The sequence below is a fragment of the Delphinapterus leucas genome, chromosome 18, assembly GCF_059928025.1.
Source record: "Delphinapterus leucas isolate spDelLeu-1000000601 "Yukka" chromosome 18, BTC_Dleu_Yukka2, whole genome shotgun sequence".
NCBI lineage: Eukaryota > Metazoa > Chordata > Mammalia > Artiodactyla > Monodontidae > Delphinapterus > Delphinapterus leucas.
The window spans coordinates 54,183,501-54,196,706 of NC_143146.1; the positions used below are offsets into that span (position 1 = coordinate 54,183,501).

General features: G+C 39.5%; 1 protein-coding gene across 3 annotated transcripts in view; it reads right to left on the reverse strand.

Moving 5' to 3' along the window:
• The window catches only part of MTRF1 (mitochondrial translation release factor 1), a 56,832-nt gene extending 51,739 nt beyond the window's left edge, over window positions 1-5,093 (reverse strand). For 2 of the 3 annotated variants that reach the window (XM_089899497.1, XM_089899495.1), the window contains exon 1: window positions 3-5,091. The gene's annotated coding sequence lies outside the window, so the exon portion shown is untranslated. Of the gene's footprint in view, window positions 1-2 lie in introns of all 3 variants that reach the window. The other variant, XM_089899498.1, reaches the window with a different exon arrangement.
• Between the last annotated feature and the right edge of the window lie 8,113 nt (window positions 5,094-13,206).

Consider the following 13,206-nt stretch of genomic DNA (forward strand, 5'->3'; position numbering starts at 1 on the left):
ACGGAGGTCTGAACCTTCTGTGGTCCACTACGTTTCAGCCCGACAGGCACCGGATCACTTTCACTGCCGGGTTCACCCCTTCCGGCTTAGAGCTTGATCCCGCCTCTTCCGTCTCGACTCTTCTCCAGAAGAGTAGTCCTTGCGTGTGCCTAACAATAAGCTAACAGAGGAAACAAAAGAGAAAAATGGAAAAGCGAGAAAAATTTCCACGAGAGAGATGACCAGGCGACTTACTCATCCGGATTCTGAGCCCAGGGTGTAGGTTGCGATGGAAGGGGGAGGGGAGGTGCAGGGGCATTGGTGCCGCAGTGAACCACAGCTCCCCACCCGGGAATCTTGGGAGTTGTAGTTTATCTCGGACGAACGCCCAGCCTCCAACCCCCTAGGCCAAAGGTGGAGCTTTGGTTTTCACAGTTTCAGGCAAGCCCAAAAGGGAGATTCCCTACAGTTCTGATTAAGAGATCAAGATATACAAGAATTTTCTTGTATATAGAGCCACTAGAGCAGAGATTCCTGATTTTTTTAAATGAGGATCCCTTTTCATCATTCAAAAATTTGCAGGATTCTGCATTTTAATACTTGTACTTTCAGCTTCCATTGCCTGAGAAGATACCTAATGACTAATTGAGACTATAAAGTTGTATTTTTTTAAATCATAAGGAGGATCCAAAATATGAGAGACTATATATAGCCACAACTTAGTGAATTTATAGCTGTTGTATACATAAACACAATTTGGGGGCTCAATTTAAGTTTGTAGCTTGTAAACCATCAATTAAGTAAAGCATTAAAAATCCTAAATAATAAACAATTCCAGGAAAATGCAAATATATTGCCTTACTTTGAATATCCAAGTAGGATACACATTTACATTGGTGATCACATTTACAAGTCATTTGACCTCTGTGCCCTAGTATTTCTTCCTGAAAAGCAGAGGCAACAAGAATTCCACATTACCAACTTCACAAGACATTTTCTTAGTTTATGACCACATATATAAAAAGGAGAATTAGGCATAAATATAAATATCTAACATGTATTGCCTATTTCAAGGTATCTACTTCTACCAACTACATATTAGATACTACTCTAAATGGCTTAAGCCTATTTATTAATTAATTTAATCTTTACAACAACCCTAAAATACCCATTTTGCAGAAGAGAAAACTAAGGCACAGAGAGTTTAAGTAACTTGTCCAAGGTAAAAGAACTAGTAAGTGATAGAGCTGAGATTCAATGAAGACAATCTGTCTTAATGATCTATGGCTCCTAAGCTCTGATACTGCCTCCCTCCTCCAGAAAAAAGAAAAGAAAACATTCAGTCTTTCATGCAGTAAACACTGAGCACCAGTTATGTGTTAATCACTATTCTAGACATGAGACTTCAGCAATGAACAGAAAAGACAAAAATCTTTGCTCTCACGAATACCAAAGTACCCACATAAATCATTCTCCTAAATTATCCAACAAAATCTTTTAATTCTTTATTTTGATGTATATATAAAACTTCCTTCTTAAAAAATAAGCTTTAGTGCCATGGACTAATCCCTCCCAAATTCAGTATGTTGAAGTTAACCCCCAGTATGACCCCACTGGAAATAGGGCCTTTAAGGTGATTAAGGTTAAATAAGGTCATATAGAGGGAACCCTAATCTGATAGGACTAGTGCCCTTACAGGAAGAGACCAGAGAGCTTGTGTAGTCTCTTTCTGCCCCCCTCTTTCCCTCAACAAGCGAAAAGAGGTCAGGGGGTGAGCACACAGCAAGATAGCAGCCACCTACAAGCCAAGAGAAGAGGCCTCAGAATGAAACCTACCTTGCCAGCACCTTGATCTTTCCAACCTCCAAAACTGTGAGAAATAAATTTCTGTTGTTTAAGCCACTCAGTATGGTACTTTGTTATGGCAGCCCGAGCAAAGACATTTACATATGTAAACATTTATTGAGATATACATGAAACGTTATACACTTTATGAATGTTATTTCTAAATTTAAAGAAAATCCCTAAAGACTATAAATATTGCTTCCTCCTCCATGTGTTTTTAAAGAAAGTAATGTGGTTATAATTATATTTATTAATATGCAAAGATGTCCACAATATATTATTAAGTGAAAGAGAATGTTTAAAAAATTCATCAAACTATTTCACTTAAAAAACGTATGTGGGACTTCCCTGGTGGTGCAGTGGTTAAGAATCCACCTGCCAATGCAGCGGACACGGGTCAGAGCCCTGGTCCGGGAAGACTGCACAGAGCAGCTAAGCTCACAAGCCACATCTACTGAGCCCTCGAGCCACAACTACTGAAGCCCGCGTGCCTAGAGCCCGTGCTCCGCAACAAGAGAAGCCACTGCAATGAGAAGCCCACGCACAGCAAGGAAGAGTAGCCCCTGCACACTACAACTAGAGAAAGCCCGCGTGCAACGACGAAGACCCAGTGCAGCCAAAAATAAATAATTAATTGATTTTTTAAAAAAGTATATGATGCATATTTAAAAGTCTGGAAGAGGGAATTCCCTGGTGGTCCAGTGGTTAGGACTTGGTGCTTTCACTGCTGTGGCCTGGGTTCAATCCCTGGTTGGGGAACTAAGATCCTACAAGCCGTGCAGTGCAGCCAAAAAAAAAGAAAAATCTGGTGGAATTATAGGTAATCTCTATTTTCCTTTTCATAGTACTATGAATTTCTTGAAATTTTGTGATGGGTATTGTAAACAAGAAAGCTATAAAAGAAAAAAGACATTCTTTCATGTTTGATTGAAAAGCCTTATGGAAGTTATTATTCTCAAATTGTTCTATGAAGTTAAACAACTTCTATTTGCAAGAAGTCTGATATATTACAGAATAAAAGTTTCCAGAAATAGTAATAAAAGAGGTTGATTCAGTGGGGGAAAAAGAATTAGCATTTTGATTAAATTAGAAACAAGCACTACCATGTCTGAAATATTTCTCACGATAAAGTCAACTATGAATACTTTCTTTGTTGAATGAATTTGTAATGGACACTGACGATTTGGTATCTCTTTGTCAGAAACTAAATGACCTGTGTCCCCCTCCTCCAACTTGGAGCATGCTAACACAACAAAATACGTGGGGTCATTTTTCATCTCCATTTAGAGCAAATCAGTCCCAAACCCAAAGGGGTAGGGAATGGGGATTTTCACTTAACTTCCTCTCAGAGACCTCCGGATTCTTTTAAAGATTCTGAGGACACTCGCGTCTAGAGTACTAACAAGAGGTTGATTTGTGTCCTTCAGCAGAGATTTCACATCAGTAAACTGTCTGCTTAGGGCTTACCCAGAGAGAAGCAGAGCACCAGACTTTCCTCAGCCCTGGACATTCTTTGGGGAGCTAGACAAGGGTGAGTGTAGAGATTGTTCCAGGCTAAGTTGAAACTTTGGTCCTATCTGGGAAATTTTCAGTGGCACTGAAAGCAACATAAAATCTCAGCACACAAGCCATAACACATTGTTTTTTAGCACACTGTGAAGATACACCTGGCTTTCTGATTCCCGGTAGTTTAGCTCTTGACCAATGCCATCTTGAGACTGGCAATGGCTTGGGATTTGAATCAGATATATTTTACTATAGAAAAAGTGAAAGCAGGTAGCAATTTAATACAAAATTCAAGCTCTCAATATGGTGGAAAAGTAGAAAAACAAAGTTTATTTTATTTGTATCCTTATAAATTATTTTCCCCGAGAGAAGCGAAATATAAAGAATGAAAAAAGAGCATTTCTTATTTTCACATGTTCATACTGCTTCTCAAATTTTTCGGAGCTTGAAAAAAATAAAGCTAACAAACACGCCACCTGCTGGCATTATTGAAACTAGATCGCAAGTTATTTTCAGAGTCAAGAGGTGTTCAAGGAGTCTTGAAATGTCAACTTACGATGTATTTCTTTTACTCTAATAATAATAATAAAAGGGTAGATCCTGGAAACTCATCTTTTACCCCATAAACTGGTATTAGCCTAGGCTGAGGTCAGCTTTGTTAACAAGCTCATTTAGTGTTGTCTCCCACAACTTCTTGGTAATTTCACCTCTTCCATTTTTCATCCTAAATTTCAGGCTAAATATTTTTCTTAAATTATTTCCTTCAGTTTTGAATTATACATTTTCAAATTTTCATTTCAATGAGTTTAGTTTTCCCATCTTTTTCTACTAACAGTAGTCTTCAAATACCCTTTATAAGCATTAAAGCACTTTCCAACTTAGATACAAATCTTCCCTTGAGGAATACAATGTAATCTATACTCTCTGTGTGTGTAGATATATATCTTTTAATTTTTTCCATTTTTATTATGAAAAATTTCAAACATGTTCAAAATTAGAACAGTAAAATGACCCCTGTTCACTCATCATGAATTCTCAACATTATCAACTTAGTGTTCACCCTCCCACCTCCCTCTCTCTTCTCATCCTCAGTGGATTAATTTGAAGCAAATACAAGACATTGTAACTCTTCGTCTGTAAATATTTTTGTATACATCTCCAGAAGATAAAGACTTTTATAATATATGATCACCCCTAAAAATTAAAAATAGCTTAATATTATCAAATATCTAGTCAGTATTTAAATTTCCCTGATTGTGCCAGATTTTTTGTCTTTTTCTTTTTTGGCGGGGGGAGGCAGTTTGCTTGTTCACATCAAGATTCAAATAAGGTCCATACATTGCAATTTGTTTCTATATATAATACTTGGTTTGTCTTAATCTACAGGTTCCCCCCTCTTTTTAATTATTTTTATTTGCAATGTATTTGTTGAAGAGACCAGATCCTTTGCCTTGAGAAGTTTCACACAGTCTAGATTTTTCTAGACTTGTGTTGTGGTGTTTATCATGTTCCTTTGTTTCCTGTGTTTCCTATAAACTTGTCTGGAAGCTTGAACAGAGTCATATTTACTTTTTTTTTTTTCAAAACTAATTCATAGGCGGGTTAGATACTTACAAAGGAAGATGCAAAATATTTAGTTGTGTCTTTTTAAAATACTAGAAGCTCTTGATTGCCTAGATCCATTATTCCATTAGAAATTGCAAAATGGTGATATTTTATCATTCTGACTTCATTTATTTATTTATTTATTTGGTTGTGCCGGGACTTAGTCGCGGCTCGCAGGCTCCTTAGTTGCGGCATGTGAACTCTTAGTTGTGGCATGCATGTGGGATCTGGTTCCCTGACCAAGGATCAAACCTGGGCTCCCTGCACTGGGAGCATGGAGTCAACCACTGCGCCACGAGGGAAGTCCTCTGACTTCATTTATTATTTGGAATCTCTATAAAGAGAAACTTTTCCTCATCAACTATTTGTTGCCCTTGCTTTGAAATTTTTAAAAGAAAAAATTAAAACTTTGCCAAAGTGGAGAGGTGATCAAATTCAAAATTTTGCTTTCTGAACAATATCCAGGATTTCCAAATTCTATTTCAATCTTATCTTTTTTTTTTACTTTAGTAGTACGGCAATTCTCTGCAATTCTCATATCCCCAAAGCTCTGAAAAACCTTGTTTTCAATGCAAATATCAAAAAAATCTCTGAAAACTGAAGGGTTTTTGGTAACTTATTTGATGGCCAAATCTGCCCTAACCCAAACCCAGTTTGGCAGGCATACCAACTGAGACTGAAGTGAGGCGATTTATATCTGTATTTATCCCACTTGGAATAAATATTCGTATTTTTTACCGAAGAAATATTTACTCATGGAGGGGAGGGATAAACTAGGAATTTAGGATTAACATGTACACACTACTGTATATAAAATAGATAACCAACAAGGACCTATTGTATAGCACAGGAAACTATATTCAATATTTTCTAATAACCTACAAGGGAAAAGAATCTGGAAAAGAATATATATGTCTGAATCACTTTGCTGTACACCTGAAACTAACACAACATTGTAAATCAACTATACTTCAATAAAAAATAAAATTTAATTTGATTTAATTAAAAAAAGAAATATTTGTTTGTTAGATTACAGGCTGCTGCTCCAGATCCCGCTGAAAGTGTTACAATGTACGGTATACGCATTTCCTTTCTAAATCCAAAGCATCCTGAAGTTTGAAAACATCTGGTCCAAGTATTTCAGGTAAAGAACTGTGAACTGTAACAATAATATAGTAGTTAACATTCACTGAGTACTTATTCTTTACCAGGTAGTGCTCTAAATTTTTAACATTTAACTAATTCACTCAGTCTTCCCAACAACCCTACGAATTGCTGAGGCACAGCATGGCTAGGTGACTTGCTCAAGATTGTACCCAACAGACAGATGAAGAGTGGCCAAAGGGATTTGAACCAAAAAGGCTGGGCTGCACTGTGACCTTGATTCTGCTGCCCGTACTCTCTCATTAACTTGCACATCGTTCTCCCAGCTCTCCAAGATCTGACTCCAATCTAGCTAGCCTCTTTTCATCTCTCATGATATCCTCCAAGAACCTCATGTCCTCATGTTTCAGCTCAACCAGATAACTCCTTATTTCTTCCAAAACACATCTTCAAACTTGGCTTTTTTGTTCATATTGCTAAAAGATATATATAAATATATATATATATATATATATTTTTTTTTTTTTTTGCGGTACGCGGGCCTCTCACTGTTGTGGCCTCTCCCGCTGCGGAGCACAGGCTCCGGACGCACAGGCTCAGCGGCCATGGCTCACGGGCCCAGCTGCTCCGCGGCATGTGGGATCTTCCCGGGCCGGGGCACGAACCAGTGTCCCCTGCATCAACAGGTGGACTCTCAACCACTGCGCCACCAGGGAAGCCCTAAAAGATATTTTTAAAGGTAAGATTATGACTTTTGTATAAATATGAATTGTACAACTGTCAATTTTTTAAAAATTATTAATTATTAATTAATGAGGGATGTTATAATTTGTTAAACAAAATCTAAAGAGAAAACATAAATACACCATAAGGAATGCTGAAATGAATTTGTTTAAAAGATGAAAAACTGGTCAGTACACGCAAGACATAACCACTTGCATCTCAGTTATACAAATTTGCATTTCTAGGGAAAAGAATCATGTGCAGGGCTTCTCTGGTGGCGCAGTGGTTAAGAATCCGCCTGCCAATCCAGGGGACAAAGGTTTGAGCCCTGTTCCGGGAAGATCCCACATGCCGAGGAGCAACTAAACCGCAGTGCCACAACTACTTAGCCTGCGCTCTAAAGCCTGCGAGCCACATCTACTAAAGCCCACGCGCCTATAGCCTGTGCTAGGCAACAAGAGAAGCCACTGCAATGAGAAGTCCGCGCACTGCAACCAAGAGTAGCCCCCGCTCGCCGCAACTAAAGAAAGCCTGCCCCGCAGCCATGAAGACTCAACGCAGCCAAAAATAAATAAATTAAGTAATTTTTTTTAAAAGGGCAATCTCAGTAAAAGAATCATGTGCATTGTTAGCAGTTTTCTACAACATAAAAGAGTTGTAAAATAGCTCAAAGACAATGAAAAAACACAATTCAACAGGTCTTATAATCTCTTTGCCTATTTCAGCGTCTCCCAATTTTTCTTAACAATACTAATTCCTCTGCCTGGAGTGCAATTCATTGAAATTATCTTCATCAAACCAGTATTTACTGAATATCTACCATGTGCCAAGCACTCTGCTAAGTGCTAGGGGTTCAATGGTGAGGAAAACAGACTCCATTCCAGCTGTCAGTGTCTTTGATAGATCAGCTCATCCACCTATCATAGTCCTTCATTTAAGCTCTCATATAATCTCAATTACAATTCTTGTAATATTGCTGAATCTTTCCTTGTATTATACTTAGCAATTTATTATTCACACTTCATTTTACAGTTCTGGGGAGCAAGATACAAGTCCCCCATTGTGAATCTTTTTGGCAGAAGATGATATATTACTTTCCTATTCCTGAGGAGGTGAAAACAACTATAGCTCAATTTAGCAAATATGTTTTTGACTCCGTACTATACATAAGATACTATGCTATGTGCTACAGGAAGATGATTAATTCAGCAAAGATATTTTTGAGCAACAACTGTAAAGCACAGGGAATGCACAGTTAAATAAGACATGGTGTCTGATCCCGAGACACTTCAGTCTAATGGAGGAAATAGACGAGTAAGTTAGTGACTTCAACACGGCGCGATGAGCACTATATTAGAGGTGAGTAGTGACTGTTTCGAGAGTGTAGAGGAGAGGCAGCCATATCAGGGTCAGGGACAGTGACGGCTTCTGGGAGAAGCTGACCCTTAATCTGAATTCCGAAGGACAAGTAGAAGTGAGCTAGGCACAGATAGGAAGGGCATCGCAGATACACACTGAGAATCTGGGAAATTTCAAGAGATAGGCAGGAACTAAATCATAAAGGGCTTCACATTCTCAGGTAAAGAGGCTCAGCTTTCTCCTGGAAGCCATGGAAGAAATTTAAGCAATAAGCATCATTAGGGACTTCCCTGGTGGGCCAGTGGGTAAGACTCTGAGCTCCCAATGCAGGGGGCCTGGGTTCTATCCCTGGTCTGAGAACTAGCTCCCACGTGCATGCCACAACTAAGATTGTACTTGCCACAAATAAGAAGTCAGCATGCTGCAACTAAACAGGCCACAACAAAGACCCCAAGTGCCGCAACTAAGACCCGGAGCAGCCAAAATAAATAAATTAATACTTTGAAAAAAGCATCATTAGATTTGTATTTTACAAAGATCATGTAGTAGGCTGAATGTGTGTAACACTCTAATCACCAGGATCTGTGACTATGTTACCTTATATGGCAAAAAGAGATTTTGCAGATGCGATTAAATATATTAAGATGGGGAGATGATCCTGCATTATCTTCCTGGGCCCAGTGTGATCACAAGGGTCCTTAAAAGAGAGAAGCAGTAGAGTTAGAGTCAGAGAGAAGATGTGAAGAGGAAGCAGAGGTCAGAGAGTAGAGGAGATGCTTTGCTGTTGGCTTTGAAGATGGAAGAAAGGGCCATGAGCCCAGAAATGCAGGTGGCCTGGAGAAGCTGGTAAAAGCAAGGAAATAAATTCTCTCCTAGAGCCTCCAAAAGGAACATGGTCCTACAGACACATTTCTGACTTCTGACGTCCAAAACTGTGAGATAATAAATTTGTATTGCTTTAAGACATAATTTGTGGCAATTTGTTACATCAGTGATAGAAAATTAATGCAGATTCCCATTAATACAGATTTTTCCCTTGGAAATTAATGCAAAAAATAAACTGAATGAGGCTGGCTAAGGATCTATGGAAACTCATTAGTATGCTATGAAAAGCAGTTTAGCGTAGTAGCTACAGGCATGAACTTTGGTGAGATGGCCCTTACTTAGTTTCGTAATTGGGTATAAATTTACTTTTTTTAAGCTTCAGTTCTCATTTGTAAAAGGGGGATAACAGTATTTTTCTCATGGTGTTTTCATGAGGATTAAATAAGAAATAGCAAATTATACATAGTGTCTGGTACAGGGTATGTGCTCAATAACAGTTATTATTATTATTATATATATATATTTTTGCAGTACGCGGGCCTCTCACTGTTGTGGCCTCTCCCGTTGCAGAGCACAGGCTCCGGACGCGCAGGCTCAGCGGCCATGGCTCATGGGCCCAGCCGCTCCGCGGCACGTGGGATCTTCCTGGACTGGGGCACGAACCCGTGTCCCCTGCATCGGCAGGCAGACCCTCAACCACCGCGCCACCAGGGAAGCCCCCCAGTAACAGTTATTATTAAATGATTACTGTAATTGAGAAGAGAAGGGAGAATAAGGAGAGAAGTAAAGTCTCCAAAGAAGGTAGAAATGTATTCCCTCCTAAGCACTGTTGGAGGAATTAATTCTGCAAAGGCCAGAAGGCACTGTTTTTTTTGTTTTTTGTTTTAATATTTATTTATTTATTTTTGGCTGCATTGGGTCTTAGTTGCAGTACGCGGGATCTTTCGCTGCGGTGAGCGGGCTTCTCTCTAGTTGTGGCACACGGGCTTCTCTCTAGTTGTGGCGTGCAGGCTCCAGAGCACACAGCCTCAGTAGTTGCAGTGTGCAGTCTCTGCAGTTGTGGTGCGTGGGCTCAGTAGTTGCAGCCCGCGGGCTTACTTGCCCCACTGCCTGTGGGATCTTAGTTCCCAGACCAGGGATTGAACCTGTGTCCCCTGCACTGGAAGGTGGATTCTTAACCACTGGACCACCAGGGAAGTCCAGAAGGCACTGTTTTTGCTGAGAGGGGAAGAAAGAAGAAAAGTGATGGGTGCCGAAGGGCATTCCACAAATGGGGGTTGAATGAGTGAACAGATAAGGAGAAAATAGTGTGATCCCCTGCATCTTTTAAGAGTGAAAGCCTCTTATTAAGGAATCAGCAAATGTTTGTGGAAGAAAAGATAGGAGATTGTCATTAGAACATGAATTGTCCCTCAAAGAATCTGATTGAAGTCACTAGCATTAGAAATGATAGATGTACACAGAACAACCCTATGAGAGCAACAGCCCTTGGGCTCATGCTGGAGGCAGGATGCTGGAACCTCAGTGCAATGGCAAAAAGGCTTCTCTCAGTGTCACCCTGCCAGGCTACTAATCCCAGAAGCTGGCATCTCATCTTCAATAACAAGGAGTTATGCCTGTTGAAACAAGTTTCCTTGGAGTTAAAAGGATATTGGCAAATCTCTTCTCATTTAACAATAATTTAAGGGACTTCCCTTAAATTAAATTAAATTAAATGGTCCAGTGCTTAAGACTCTGCACTTCCACTGCAGGGGGCACAGGTTCGATCCCTGGTCAGGGAACTGAGATGCCACATGCTGTGCGGCGTGGTAAAATGAAATGAAATGAAATAAAATAAAATAAAATAAAATAAAATATAAGGTAGTAGATTGCTAGAATTTATGATTTAAGAGGAGGGGCAGGTCTTGCTGATTCTAAATTTGGCCATGGGAGTGGGTAGCTAAAATAGTGTAGAAGGTGAAGGTCTTTGTAGATGAAACCAAGGAACTGTAAGACTAGGGATGTTTTAAAAAATGGATTGTATTTTTTAGAGCAGTTTTAGGTTCACAGAAAAATTAAGCTGAAGGTACAGAGATTTCCCCTATGGAAACCCCCTGTCCCCACATATGCATAGCCTCTTCCATTGTCAATATCTCCCACCAGAGCAATATATTTGCTACAACTGATGAACCTACATTGACACCTCATTATCACCCACAGTCCATAGTTTACATTAGGGTTCACTCTTGGTGCTGTATACCCTATAGGTTTTGACAAGTGTATAATGATGTGTAGCCACCACTATAGTATCATACAGAATACTTTCACTGCCCTAAAAACCCTCTGTGCTTCACCTAGTCATCCCTTCCTCCCCCTAACCCTTGGCAATCACTGATCTTTTTACTGTCTCCATAGTTTTGTCTTTCCTAGAAAGTCATATAGTTGGAATCATACAGTATGCAGCCTTTTCAGATTGGCTTCTTTCACTTAGTAATATACATTTAAGATTCTTTGATGTCCTTTCATGGCTTGATAGCTCATTTCTTTTTAGTACTAAATAATATTCCACTGTCTAAATGTACCACAGTTTATTTATCCAAGCTAGGGTTTTAAACCATACATATAGTTACTGGAATCATAGTAGATGGACGCTAGGAGTGAAGTTGAAATGACAACTATTGTCACTTGGCAAATGAACAAATGAAGGATAGTGACCAAGAGGAAAAGAAGAAGAGAACAACAAAGCTGGTGAGTATAGACTCAAGTATCCTGTCCTTAAATGAAGGTGAAGTATTATCAATGAAGGTAGGGAGGAAGAGAATGCTCAGTGAAAGGGTTGAGGATAAAGCCGAACAGCAAAGGTGTGGCATAGAAAGGAGCAGTAGCAGGATGAGTTTGGAGAGAAAGCAGAGAGACAGACAAACAAGAATATAACAGAAGTGAGAGGACTGGAGGGCGTGAATCTGTTGATAGTTTTGAGGGAACTCTTGGGTAAAGCTGTTTCTGCGCTGATCCAGAGTCTTTGAATGGTGCTAATTCTAGGTCACTTTCACTATCTGTGGTCCTATCTGCAATTTGCGGCTTTTGCCTAGGGTTCCAAGTTGAATCTTGGTGGTGAGGGTTTTTTTGTTTATGTGCCTTATCTAAATTCAACCTAAGAGGAATGGTGGCATGTTTAAGCCTGGATTTTGATGAAATGCCTTGAAACAGTGGTTCTCAACTCTGGTTGCACATTACAGCCATCCAGGAAGATCTGAAATGCCCCATCTCCACCCCACCCCAATTGAATCAGAATTTATGGAGGTAGGACTCAGGCATCAGTAGATTTTTAAGCTCCTTAGATGATACAAAAGTGCAGACAAGGTTGAGAACCACTGTTTTCGAACAATTTACAATTTATAAAGCGTAAAACACACTAAGACTAAAGGCATAAAAGAAGGACAAAGTGCTACGTAAATACAGAGAAGAGAGAGGTTAGATCTACTGGGGAGACTTGGGAAGATCTTATGAAAGTCATGCCATTTGAGACGAAGAACTTAGGAAGATAAAGATTAGGGTATTGGGAGAACAATCTCATAAAACTATCAGGTTGAGTGAAAGTATGGAGTTTAGAAAATACTGGACCTGATGTACCGACTGGTTCCACTGCTATATAAGGTAATTGTGGGAGCAAAGTGAAATAAAAATCTGAGAATAGATTGAGTTCTAGACAATGGGTGGTCACTGAAAGTTTTTATACACTGAGTCTAGATAGAAAAGACAAATCTAGAGCAATGTGCAAAATGAAATGGAGAGGAGAGAGCCTGAAAGTAGAGTTATGAGGTTACTGGGTTTTGCAATTATGAGGTTTTTGCAATATTTAATGTTAAGCTGGAGTGGGAATGGAAGGCAAGGAGGAAAGGGAGAAATGTGACAGACCCAGAATTTAAAGGACTAGGCAACTTGAATGTGGAGGATAATAAAGGGGAGTCAAAACTGATCAGAAAATTTTAACTACAGGAGTGGTGTCATTAACAATAATAGAGAAGTTGTTACTTAGTCCAAGTTCATACAGCTTGCCACATGACAGACCAATAAATCAGAGACCAGATGTTGGGGCAAGGAATAGTGACTTTATTTGGAAAGCTGGCAGACTGAGAAGATGGTGGACTCATGTCCCAAAGAACCATCTTGCCTGAGTTAGAATTCAGGCTTCTTTTATACATAAAGGGGAGGGAGTAAAGTCAAACATTTCCTGGTTCCTGTCAGCCTCCAGAGGGGATGTGTTAATTTCTTCCTCCC